Here is a 14176-nt window from a genome sequence, read left to right on the forward strand (position 1 = left end):
CATCATAGGGGCAGCTTACTGTAGTGGAGCAGCAGTTTGGGTTGCTCTGGGATGGGCTCCCAAATTCTTTTTGTCCTCTCTTGCAAGGACTAAAGCTCCTTTCTGACCYGGGATTCTAATGTTTTCCTGCTCCTGGTTCAGAGCCAGTTGCATTGACTGGTGCAAAGAGGGTAAGGAGCATCCAGATCTGTGCTGCAGAAGTTTGAACTTGCTTCTGCTTCAAGTAGTAAAGCAATTTCAACTAATGCATATTTCTTCTTCTTCCTTTTCTTCTTCTTTTTTTTTCTGCTTTCAAGGACATTGCAATTAAAAATATAATGCTTACATTTGATTGCTTTCAYTTGATCCACTTGGATAAATGAACTAATGAGGAGCTAAGCACACTCCTTCTGTGGAAAGCTACCTAATAATACCTGTTTTGCACATACTTTACACACACTTTTAGCAACTTAGCAGACAAAATATGAATCTTTCTACCTTGTTCACTGCTGATACTTCTTGCATATGCACAGTCTGCGTTAGCAGAGCCACTGGCTCCAAAGATATATCCCTAGGTAACTGTTTACAGGACATAGCTTTGAAGAGGAAGGAAAGATGCTAAAATTAATCTTGCAGTCTAGATATTTTTGCATTGCCCCCATCAGCGCTGCAGCAAGGCACCTCACAGTCATAAAAGTCTTTATTCTTGTAACATCCTCACATGGTCAGGAAGTGCTATTATCCTCCTTTTTTAACCTCATTTCCTTAGCAAACTAGATTTATGCAACCACACTGTCCATCTGCCCATCAGTCCTCCATATAAATGCCTTTCCTTTTTTTAATTAAAAAATAAATATTTGTTGTCTTCCTCTGCTTGTCCCATCCCACTTTTGCACATGAGAGGTGTTTGGAAAGGGTTGGTGGATGCGATTTGTCCACCCACCTCCACTTGCAGCTTGATGCATGCGTGGAGCAGTGCCAAGGAATTGGGAGGGCTTGACCCTTCTCCCCATGGGGAGAAACTGCAAACCCATCTACTGTTTTTATTTTTAAACACTGGAAGATAAACAAAGGGACCACACCAGAATGATATTCTGTAGCGACACCTTTCAATGCTTTGGGATTTGTGAATGACACTTAGGTGCTGCTATATACATGGGAGGTCTAAAGGGAACAGATTAGCATTCATGCAAACATTTTGAAGTAATGTCAGCCCTTCAAAGCTCATTTTGTTTAGTGGTTTGAATACTCTATGTCCTCCAGAAGTGCAATATCTCCACAATCTCTCCCTAATTCTCACAGGTAAAATAGCAGACCACATGCCTGCATGTACCTCATGGATAGATATCACTGCTGCCTCCTCTTTGTTCCAACTCTTCCAATGAATCTGAAAAAATTGCTAAAAATATACATATTGAGCAAACAAGCTAAAGTATTTTGCTTTTATAAACTTCGCAAATACAATAAACAAAGTTCAGCGATCTGTGAAAAATTACTGAAAATCAGTAAAATGAAGTAAAATGCTATCCCCRCATTTCTTAACAAAGTTAAGCTTATCTACTCTGAAAGAGATAAGAATATTATAGTATTCCAGATTGTTTAGAAAAAGTCTTCAGTGTTTATAATGGTTTGGTGAATTGTTGAAACTTAAATATTTATAAATATGAATCCTGACTTACTTACCCTGATATAAAAAAGGAGAATCAGACCTGTAGGAGAAGGAAACCGAAGGGCCCGGAACTGGGAAAAGCCTTCAGCCCGGAACACAGAAAAGCCTTATTCTGTGTGCAAGACACATAACTTCTAAAATCTTCAAGCATTTGCCTAAAATAAATGAGTGCTTGAACATCCTGAGTTAATGGAAAAGCAACCTACTTAGGTTTTCCTGTATCACATGCACAGTGATTTTCATCTAGTTTAAAGCAAGTTATTCATAGCTACTCATAAATTAGCTGGTGTTCTCAGAGAAAACACGAGGATTTTTGTTTTGTTTTGTTTTCTATTTTCTCAAGAGTTCAAATGTATTTAAATATCCAATAAAGGAAGTGGAGTCTGAACTTGCTAGACTGTATTTCCACTTAACGCAAACAAATAATACTTTAAAATATTCCATTTGTTTTCCAGTTGGAACTATTTCATTCTGTTTTGTGTGATGATTCAGTTATAACTCACAAAACACACTAGCAGGCTCAGATTTTGTTTTGAAATAGAAGAGTCTCTAAAACATGGCACTTTTAATGGCTTGCTTATGACTGTTTTCCTTCCCTTTCTTTTTGCAAATCACTTACAGTTTCTTAAAATATCCCTTGAAAAGCTTCCCCCCCACAAGGAAGAAAACCAAGAAGAATTGGTTATATCTTTAACATCAGGAAGTGCATGTAGTAAGGACATAATAAGTAATAAAATCAGTGTTGATAGAAAAATAAATATAGCACTTTTGCCTGGGTTAAATGTCAGATGTAAGGAAGCACCGAGCATCCTTTCTTCCTACAGAACCACTCGTCCTTCCTCTATCGAGGCTGTTTCCAAAAAGGCTGTTATTAAGTCTGGGAAAGGATGTGGCTACAAAAAATGGCAAAGCCCTAGAACACATGTGCACCAAGCACCATTTATTGAAAGAAAAGAGCAAATGCAAAATCTGACGAGGAAAAGTGACCCACAGGACTACGTGATTGTAGCAAGGCTTAGGTAATGCACTATACGGTGTTTGATTTAAAATGTTAAAATATTAAAAGAAGCTTTCTGTAGCACAGTGTTCCTATCAAAGTGAAATGACTCATAAGAATGCTAAATTCAAACCAGATGGGCATAAACACTCACTGAAAAAAATCAGATATTTAGAGGTCAGCATGGGTCTTCATAGAAATGAAGACCTTGTCTGAGTTACTGAAAAAAAATGAACTTCAGGGATAAAAAGAAAAAAAAAAAGAGAAAATATTAGTGGTTTTATATTAATTATCCAAGCGACTGTTCATTAGGGGGGGATGAACATTTATAAAACTATTCATTGCCAGTTTAACTTGAAAAAGCACCGGGTCCCACTGTGGGGAATGGCAAGGGATGTCTCCCTGGATGTCCTCTCCTTGCCTTCCCTCGCCTCATCCGGCGCTCGCTGCCATGTGCAGGGTGTCTGGAAGCGTGCACTTATTTTAAACTCTTATACCCTACCAGAAGGAAAATATGTGGGCTCAAAATTAATATTGTTTTTGACTTATGGTGAAATTCCAGTAATGTTTAACTTGGATCATGAGACCTGTGCGTTTTACGGCGAGCAGAAAAGAATACTTTCCGAGCTGCAGTGTGCAATGGGAGTTCCCTACTGCTTTGTTGCCGGGATCTTGGACAACAAGAAAAATGATGAGCATATAACTTATTCCTGTTAAAACATCCAGACTAACTAAGTGGAGAAAATAAGGGTTCTGCCCGTGCCATAAGCTATAAAGGCACATGTTTGTATCCCTGTTCCCTGATTAATTTGTTAACCACCACCATTCAACCTCCTAATAAAAAATGATTGTTCAGTGTGTATTACTGTCAACGATCTTACATTCCAAACCAGAACCTCTTGGGGCACAAGTCAGCAAAAGAGATGTGTGACTTCCACCGTGGAGGAGCCCACACAATGCTGGGGAAAACAATTTCTCTGGACTTCTGGGGCCTGCTGCAAAATGGCCAGAACATTATCTTGCAGGAAAAAAAAAAAAAAAAAAAAGCACATACTTTATACTTTTGGCCCATGCTTTGTTACCAATGGCAGGATCCTGGGGCTAAAGGTACAGCGAAGAGTGCTGGTCCAAGCCATGCCACTGGGAGCTTTGCTGTTGGCTCTTGTCTTTGCTTTGGTGGCTTTTCGGCTCTGTCCTTAGTTCTGCAGTACCTAAATCCATCAGAGGGAGCCAGGAGCCCTTCCTCAGCCCTCTGCACACATCTTGTTTGAGAACCTGCCTCCGAAACCTGCCTGGGGTCCCCGGCAGAGTAAAGAGCATCCCAGAGCCCTCCTTATGCTCCATGTCCCAACGCAGCGCAGAGCCCCTGCTCACAGAACAGGAGAGAAAAGGACTTACTTTAATGCCAAGTATGTTGAAATCTCCATAATGGTGAACTGTAAAGCACCAGGGAACTGCAAAATGCCGAGCATGGAGTGGAGGGCTCTCTGTGATCCACATGGCGATGGAAAACTGCCTCAAAAGTGTTTCTCCTGTGGAGAGGCTGGCCTGTGTGACTGTTGGGAGTGGGATTCTTCCCATATTCATCGTTCAAAAATGTTTTTAGATGCCTCCTTTGCTGTGACACTGAATACTGTTTGCATATGCTCACTGCAAAATTAAGGGAGACAATCCTGTGCCATTGCAGGGAAAAGCTGGAAGAGCATTCCATGATCATAGAAGACCATATATATCACCATCTCCTTTCCAGCCCAGGCTCTGAAGGGGGCTTCAGAAGCAAAGACACTGCTTCCCTTGAGGTGGACAGTGGCAGCCCCACAGTTACATGCAGTTCATGGGAGCGATTAGATAGCTGCCACACCGGGCATTTCGATATAGCAAAGAAGCACTGAGATCACTACACACCAGCAAGTAGTTTGGGTGCAACCACGCTAAAAAACACATGGTAGGAGGAGCAGCGAGCTGCTGGCTGCAGGGACTGGTGCTTTCCAGCACGGTGTGTGGTGTGCACTGACCCCAAAGGTACAAAGCCACATGCATTGATAAAAGCAAGATGAAACAGCCTGGCAGGAACAGGATCGTCACAGGAGGGAGGAGACRTCAGGCATTCAGTCTGTTTGCAGAAGACCAGCAGGTCGGCTGTGCTGGAAGCATCTTCATAAATATTTCTCTTAATGCTGAACAGTTTAGTTTTATAAGCAGGGGATCCTCTCATGTGGTTACTGAGCCTGAATCAAAGATGGTTGTGGCTCAGCACTGCCCTGTTTTTTATGGTGTTTTCTAGACCGTCCCAGGCTTGCATAACCCTARCAGCAGGCAGCCAGCCCTGCAGGGACCATAGGGAGGCCACCACAGGGGAAAAAACCTAGAAAGCAGAATCTGAGGAGGACTGTGAGGCCAGGCTGCCAACCAGAGAGGCYACCTGCCCAGGAAAGCAGGCAGGAGAAAAATACGTGGGAAAGGGTGCCCGGAGCTGGTGGTGCTGTTCATCAGGGTGAAATGTGGGCAACTGGTCGAGTTGAGGGCTAGTTGCAATAACAGGTCCTGCCTTGGGCAGGCCACGGGGCCTGGTTCATATCACAAAATGATGTGTTCCAGATGTTCTAGGTGTCCTACTGGTGACACAACACAGGACATCCTTCCACTTCTCACCCTTGTCCTCATGTCTCTGGTGCCCAGGACCACCAGTGCCCCAGGGAGGGCAGGTAGAGCTGGAACCTCACCCAAGGCAGAGCATCCCCCAGGGCCCACAGGAGCAAAGTTGGTGTAGGGTCTGTTCAAGGAGAAAGATAACATCTGCCCTGTCTGAAACTCAAGGGGAAATAACGAGAACAAGCCATAATTTCCTAGAGGGAAATAATGGAACCGACCGCTTTCACTTTCCAGTTTTCCTGCCACAATTTGGGAAGCTACAATACAGCCACAGCCTGAGAGTGAAAGCTGGGTGAGGAACCACTCAGTTCCTTATGAGACACCTTGTGCATGAATCTCTCGTGTGGATCCAGCTGTGCAGCTGGAGAAGACCATCCACCCGCCGCGCGGCGCTGCTGGTCGTCACCCTCGTGCCTGCTGCTGTCCCTGCTGGGGATCTGCTCCCCCAGCCCTGCCCGCCACCGTGGGACACCAGCAGCAGCAGAACAACCAGCCCTGCTTGCAAAGCACCAGCTGACACGGCCTGGGGGTGAAGCAGACCCCAAAACACCATCGCACGGCAGCCAAGGAGCAAGACATCCTACCCGCTAAGTAGAGGGGAGAGGTCCTCTCCGGGGAGCTTCCCAGAAGCCAAGGGTGCCCAAGGGAAGCCTGGCCCCACTGGAGTCTGTGGTGGGACTCTATTTGATGTCAATCAGCCCAACGTCCCAGCTGGCGAGGCAATTGCTAACACATTGTATTAAGAACAGGCTTAGATAAGGTTCACTAAATGTCTTTGGATGATTTCAGATGGCCTTTTCTGTGTTTTATGAAAATAGTTTTTTTTCTAAGGGAAAAAGAAATGTGTGTTTAAGTTTCACACCTTCTTTTGCATCGTCTGTTGTTATTTATAGACTCCACAGATGGAAACGACCCATTAGGTCACTCAGTGCTCCCAGCCAGCCCAGGATTGTTCTCTATCAAACATTTATTACGAGCTTGTTTAGACTAGTTTCACATGCTCCAAACAATGAGGTTTTCGCCACTTCCCAAGGGCGAGAGCAGTCCGCAAGCTAAGAGCACTTGCTAGCAGGAAGCTTTTTCCTGACTTCCTTCAGACCCTGTTCTTTCCATCTTCATCTCTTTCTTTACATTTTACAACCTAATGCCTATATGATGAGAGTTTTTCCTTAGTATTGCCTCCCACCACGAGCGTGGTGTTTCCTCTATGATGATCAAGGCTTTTGATTGTGCGTGCTATGACTGCAACCCCTGTGACTGCCCCATATGTTTGGGGTCGATGAACAAATTAACATCCTTACCCCCACCACTGCCTTTTACCATTTCAGTGCTCTCTCTTCCAAACAATTCTCCGATTGGTACATAACTTTCTTTTAATGACTTGCCAGGAATACAAAAACGATATTGCAGGTGTGATCCTACAAGGAACAAACTATTTTCTCCTCTAGTACACTGCATCTTTAAACATAAACCAAAACTGCAAGGGAAATTTTGCCATCATAACACACAATAGATTCACGTCTCCTTTACTGCCAATGGTCTCCACAAAGTATCTCTTCATGTTCCTGTTTTCTCTGTTTCTACAGCCTATCAAATGTGCTTCGGATTATTTCTGCTCGCATACAGTTTCTTCTTTTTTTTCCTACTCATTGTAGCTTATAATGTTTAAATTTTAAAAATAAAACATCAAGCCATCTTTTATTTATTTTCTTTCTTCTCAATAAAAAACATCTAACTGAGAAGCAAATGAACCTTGCGTAGATAAAACAAGAGGTATGAGTATATAAATATAATGACAAGCCTAACAAAGTTGCTTCCTGTTTTTGTCATATTTGAGGTTTGTGAACAGTAAACTAGTAAGACAGATTCTAGTAAAAAAGTCACTCTGAGTGTCAGATTTGAGAAGCCAACATTCTTCACTTATGTTGCAGAAAGCAATTCTAAGCGCAAATGAAATAGARAAGAGAGTGGCTGGAAAATTAAGCTTTTCAGCATCAAATTAAAAAACAATTACCGAGTCATTGCTAAATAATTCACTGATTTGCATGAAACACATTGCACTTGTTAGTATAAGAAAAATAAACAGATGAAAATCATATAGAAATGATTTCTTTACTTATATCACAACAAATTATTCGGAGCTCCACAGCTCACTGGTGCTCTTTATAAGGGAAAGGAATACAAAGTGAAAGCTGGCAAACTGAAAATACAGGGAAATCAAGACAAAAGCTAGACCAATAACCGCAAATGGAAGGGATCATCTTGTCAATTGAGAAGAAAGATGAGGAATATGAATACCAGTTTCTCCCTAAACCCTCCATGCAGATGGCTCCATCATGCTTTAATTTCCTACCCGTGCGTATGCCCTCCACTGCAAACTCCTCACATACTTCCCCTCACTTTCAAAGTGTGGTCCCTCTCCGAAACAGCCCTGTAAACATTTCAGTGTGAGGTTCCGCGTTTCACGTCTGTCAGCGATTTTCAAATCAAAATGGGGCACTTAGCCCCATAACAAGCAGGTTTCGCTCTGTTTATTCCTGCAGGACCTGGGCTGCAGCATGAAGAGCCAGTATGGGACTTAACGGGAATTCCTGATGGAGGAAGCGCTGGATCAGGACCCGGCTGCATAAAGGCTGCAGAATGCCAGGGCTGGGCAGATTTGGGCTCTGACTTTTCCTGACGGCCCCTTTCCACGAGGTGGTCACCTATGGAGCTCTGCTGGCAACGTGCTCGTTTTGGCACTCTCTAATCCACTTCCATGCAAAAACTGCTGGGTTAGCTTAGGCAGTTTAAATTGAATTAGCCCTGCCGCTGCTGCTGCTGCCTGAAGTAGATTAGGTCAAGCTTAGATCATTCCTCCAGCCAGAGAGAGCAAGCAGCAGGGAAGAGCAGCCTCTCCCACAGGCACAGCTACACCTAGAAGCCACCACTCTCCCGCCTCCCTGTTGGGAAGTGCCTCACTGAGAGATGGCAACACCTAGCTGAATGCCCCTTCTCCAGATTGCTGTTTTCTTTTTCTATAATACAGCCTATAATTTCTATATTTAATAATTTTTCTAATTTCTATAATACATGTCTGACCAATTCTGTAACTTCAGGTGGTTTTCTAGACTTCAGTAACAGGAAGAGCTTTGGAGAAGAATCAGGTAAGCAGATCCTGGAGAAGGCATGATGTGTGGGCTGCAGCCACCCATTTATAGAGCTGCTCTGTGGAACACTTAGGGGTCAAGCTAGTGATACATCCCATCACGGCACTAGCACTCGCCGCTGCCCATCCCGACTTTCTCCGAGACAAGTATTCCAGGCTCAGAGAAGAAAGGGAGAACTGAAGTCACAGTGTGGAGAAAATGGGGGGCATGGGCATAGAAAAAGGGCCCCAGAGAAACCCTTCTCTGGGGATGTTGTGTTGGATTTTTGCTAAGGTTGTCTGGAAGAGAAAACGCCCCACGTTTGTCCCTGTTCAGCCACTCAAGGATTTGCTCCTGTGAGTTAATTTAATCACACTCTTTCATGTCTCTCTGAAAGAAGTCACAGTCCTGCAAGTACTTGTGGGGTTAGTCATTCGTTATCCCAAAGGAAGTGCCTTCCCAAGTGTCAGGACCTAGGATGGACTCGTGCTTGTGATCTGCTGGACTGGAACGACTGCAGTATTTATGTCATAGCTTTAGAGAATAAGACATTGAACAGTGTGATGCAGAAATTAAGGAGGAGAAAGGACTTGAAAAGCTTACCTCTCTAACGGGGAGTTGGGTTACTAGTATTAAGGTAGATGCTTCCACCTAGTGACTTACAGCAGTATATTTTTTTATTTTATGTATTTTTAGTTTAGAAAGCTGGACGGGCAGCTGCAGCAGAAAAAAAAAGTATAGAAAAAAAAAAAAAAGCATTCATTTTGTTTGGTCAGGAAGAGACACAGAAACTTACTTAACAAAGGGAGCAAAAAGCCTATACATTGAAACATAAGCTTCAGAGCCCAGTGCCATTCTCCTCCTCAGAGCCCAAAACTCTCAAGCTCCTGAGACTTGATACACCCCTGAATGTGTACAAGTTACTGACTTGCATCCTTGAAGTGATGCTCAGCGAGCAAGCTTCCCAAATGAGAAGTGCTCAGTGTTGAGCTTCAGGACTCCAGACTTCAATAGGGATCTGTAGGCTCTTTGTAGTAAGCAGGGAGTAATATATGGCGGGGGGAATAAAGTAAATAGCTCTGAATGGGATGCAGAGAGTGAGAGTTTGCTGACCAGGGAGCGGTCTAAAATCATTCTCTTCCACGTCAAGACATGTCCTGAACCTTATCCCTCTCTGGAAACGCGGGAGGTGTCTGCTCAGTTGGCATCCACAGCATCAGAAGGTCTCTAAAAGGTTGGCTGTTCCACATATCCCTCCTCCAGAAAAACTAAACCTTCTTGTCTCTTCAGATACAGCCCTGTTAATGCAGGAGTTTAGAGGCTGATGCATAGACTGCATTACCTCAGGACTGACCGAGGAGAGCAAGGCACAAACTGGGCTTAGAGGGAGTCAAGACCTTCCGTGCCACCAATCTACAGCCTCCACTACCGTGTTGGTTGGGGAGGGCAGATGGAGGAAGAGGGGACACATGGGGAGGGGGTCACTAGGCACACATATATGAGAGCTCTAATGCAAGTTGTTCACCTTGGGCTCTCACAGTAGCTAACAGACAGAAATCATGAGACAATAACACAGCAGTAGGTGCAGAGATAGTTCACAGAAGTTAGTCAAGATATTCCCTTGAGCTGTCCCGTGTTTCTTCCACTCAATGAACTGGGAGGTAGTGTGAGCACCATTAAGGTTTCCAACATGAAAAGCCTAAATTTGTAGTAAAAGAATGCAACTGGTTACCTCACCGGGCTTAAGGAGGTGCTATCACACTTGAATATCAGTTTGTGAACCTCTTTGAGATGGGTTTAGCTGACTTGAGATCTAAAAGAGGTCCAGCTCCCACGGGCAATAAACTGACGGGCAATGGCAAAGAAAACATGTGAAAATTACTTTAAAAAATGTGAAACTCTGAGTGATATACCCATAGGTATGAGAGCTTGAAAGAATGAAGCATACTTACTTGTTTTAGTAGCTGGGGTGTAATTGCTTCACTTCGCATGACCGTGGTGAAATTGGGCTAATTCCCTGCTAAAAGGCGGGGGGATATTCTCACCATTTTAATGCATCCTTATTTTCTTATTGCATAGTAGTAGTAATCATTACAAGTTTAGTGCTTTTGCTAACATGCACTCTCATTTATGGTTTACTGAACTGACATGTGTATTAACGCCTTCTGATTGCTAAGTCACTATTCCAGATCTGCTTGAGGTTTGAAATGAGCTAAGATGTGTTACTATACGGCAATTTCTAGCTATTTCATGCAAACAAAATACTCCACTTACTCTAGCACTAGTGTCTATTTGTCTCAAAATGCCAAAACAGCAGATTACCATCAAGCATGTAGAAAAATTTTATCGTTAAGATTCTTACTAATTGTTTTACTTACAGCTGGAAAACATGGGAAAACACCTTTTCTAGTAACCAGGTAGACAAATGGGGCATTTTGTGATCTCTTCTCCCCATCTGACTCCTTTAACAATCAAAAACCCCACAAGACTGTCTCGTTTGCAAAGCCAGGCAGCTAGAAGGCTCACCCCATCAGGTACCATTCAGGTCACTCAGCCAGCTCCTAAGGAAAAAGGGAAACTTTTCCAAGGCTCTTGTTCTCCTAGATTTATATTGCACTCTAATTTTGGCTAGTCAGTGAAATGCCTTATCAAATTATCAAAGTTAAATATTTGGATTTACAATATTTGAATTGAGATATTATTACTACTGTGTAAGTCTCTTTATGCATGCAGTATTCACAGAGGTATAGGCATACATATGTTAAGTTTTAATTTTTATATGTTATAATCTATAAAAATATTGTATGTTTTATTGAAGTGCAAAAGACCTATTTTCCCTTCTCTTGCTCCGACAGCCCCTCTTTCCCCCACATGGTTTGTACGAATGATATTTATAACGGAGTTGTTTTGATCTGATGTAGCTGCAGTGAATTTACTGCTCTTCCAGCCCGACTGTAACCCAAACTGACATGAACCAGAGGAATCTGCAGTTTTATTTTGGGCTTTATAGGTTTTTGCTCACTCCCTTTTCTCATGGCTGGCTGGGGCTGGCGGCTAAAGAACCAAAAATCCCAAAATGACAGAGAGCTTGCGGTCCAGAGCGCWTGCAAGCCCTAGATGAATTGCCTCTTTGATCAAAAATAGAGGCAATTTCCAGCAGCTAATAATCATTTTGTCAAGCAAAGAATTTGAAGAATAGAAATTTTTCTTACAAAAAAATGCAGTCTTGCCCTGTCTCCAATCAATGCGCTCAGTGTTCACAAACAACACAGGCTGCATGCAACGAATAGTGTTGCCATTCTGAAAACTTTGCCCTGTTTTGCATGAATTTATARGACTTTAGAAAGGAAAGATCGGTGTATCTTCTTTGTTGAGGCAAGGATAAGTTTCTGTTCCTGTTGTGAGTTTCTCCTTATAACTGCATTTGAAAATGAATCTACTTGCTCTGAGTGGCTCAGAGGAAAGATAAATAGGATTTAGAYGTTGCCTGACTAAGACAAAGGCTATTCAGGCATTCACTGGATAATTCGAGCTGTTACTTTAAGGTGAGCACCTAGCAGCTACAATGAAATGGAAAATTGCTTTTAATGCTTTGGTTTCCTTTTAAACTTCTCATAGGATTTTTTACACMGTAACATTTTTTTTGCCAATTGCAAACAAACACAATCATACTGCAAAAGCAATAGCAAAATTAATAAAARTTTATGTCACGTAAGCAAGGTGTTCCTTTTCAACGCGTTTTGAGATGCCGCAAGTTCAGCTTCTCTGAAGTACATGAATGAACTCGCAGGACTTGCGCTCCCACCAAGACATACTTGAATCCAATGCAAGTTCTTTTTTTTTCCAAAATGTATCCAGATTTATTAGCAATCACCAGATGGGATCCCAGCATAACCTCAGGGAAGAGAACTAATGGCTTTCCCATCGAGTCATATTTGGATCCGATCCAGTCACTGTTAACATATTCAAATTCATTAGGAGCCACTGAATCCAAACCCTGTCTAACACAAAAAGATACTTGGGAAAGAGCACTTTGGAAATTATTTAATTTCCTTCCCTTGGCAAATTCGCATTGCGTTTAAAAAACGAATGAAAGCTGCAGGACCTCTGTTTCTCATGCAGCAATTTCTAAAGATATCAAGGCAGACCACAAGCTGYGTTCGTTGGTTTGCATTCTTGTGCCAGCGAGATTTTTAACAAAGTCCCAAAATGTACAGATTGTAAGTGAAAGAGGACATAATCTAAAATCCTTTTGTTTCAAACATATATAGAAACATAATCTTTTTTAAAAAAAAWTTCAAAAGAAAGAATTATTTTACAACAGAATAAAAGCTTTTCATCTTTTGCAAAAAAAAAAGAACTTTTTTACAAAAGAAGAAAAGAAAAAAAAAAACGAAGAACAACAAAGAGAGACAAGCCTAGATAGTTTAGGTAGTTTGATTTTAAGTTCTAATCTGTGTTTCCAAGCGAAAGAATAACAAAATTCCCTTTAACTGAAATGCTATAAATTTAGATAGAACATAAATTAAATTTACTTCTATAGATTCATGTAAATTAAATCTGTATCTGTCTTATAATTATTTCCAAGCACGAATCTGTTTCTCCAAAACTTAGTTTGTTATATTTAATTTAATTTGTAAACATTAATCCATAAATTAGTTGAATCACATGATTGTTTCTGGKTTTTTTTTTAACCATTGATGTTTAGGTAATCAAATCTTCTTTTTCAAGTCTTTATTAAAGAACGAATCTTGTACAATGATTATCTCTAATTTTATGTTATCTTGTTTGCAAGTTACTTTTTAAACTTTCTTTAAAAAACAAATCTCAGCCTCCACAACAGTTGCAGAAATGCAGGTTTTGGTGCAAGGGTGTCTTTTTGGTATGGGAATAACAAAATTGCTTTCCATACACTAATCCAAATAGAAGCATACTTTTTTTAAGAATGCACAGAAAACAATTTTTGTAGTTCAAACAAATTCTAACCTAACAAAAACAATTATTCTTTTTGGGGGTCCCTAAATGCTACTTTTGGAATTAAAAAAAAATCCAATTCTTTTTTGTCTTCTTTTTTCTTTCTTTTTTTTTTTTTTTTTTCTTTTACCGTGTAAACCTGCTGGTTTAAATTATTGCACATCATTACATTTGGACAATGAAAACAACACAGGCATTTTTACTTGTGTCTGCTCAACTTCACTTTTTGGTTTCCCTGACACAGGACCTGACTTGAAATCACCATGTGGAGATTTTAAAAATTCAAATAGACCCAGAAAATAATATAGAAGTGCTATATTTTCCCCAGGCTCCTGAAATTTTCATTAAAATCTTTCAGCTGACTGGGGAGACCAAAAATCTTCACTTAAAAAAAAAAAAAGAAAAAAGAAAACCCTGAGAAACAAGAAAGAATCTTGGGTCTCTTTATGCCCTTTTCTGAAAAAGTGACATGTTTAGGAAGAGGAAAAAACAGTTWTAGTTGGGAAGTCTTCCCATACAGTAGTAGTTTTAAGTGTATTTTTTAGARAATATCGGAAGATTAAGTGGTTTTACCCTTTTTAGTGACGCTCCTGGCTCGGGGCGCGGAGCCGCCTCCCCAGCGCGCTGCGTTTCCCGCAATAAAGAAGGCGCCGCTGGAAAGCTGAGGTACAGATAAGGGTACATATAGGTAGGTGCATTTAATGCAAGCAGAGCACAGCAACAATGGCAGGACAACAACAATGGCAGGACAACAACAATGGCAGGACAACAATAGCC

Source organism: Nothoprocta perdicaria, unplaced genomic scaffold (assembly GCF_003342845.1).
Source record: "Nothoprocta perdicaria isolate Ctin4 unplaced genomic scaffold, notPer1 scaffold_91, whole genome shotgun sequence".
Lineage (NCBI taxonomy): Eukaryota > Metazoa > Chordata > Aves > Tinamiformes > Tinamidae > Nothoprocta > Nothoprocta perdicaria.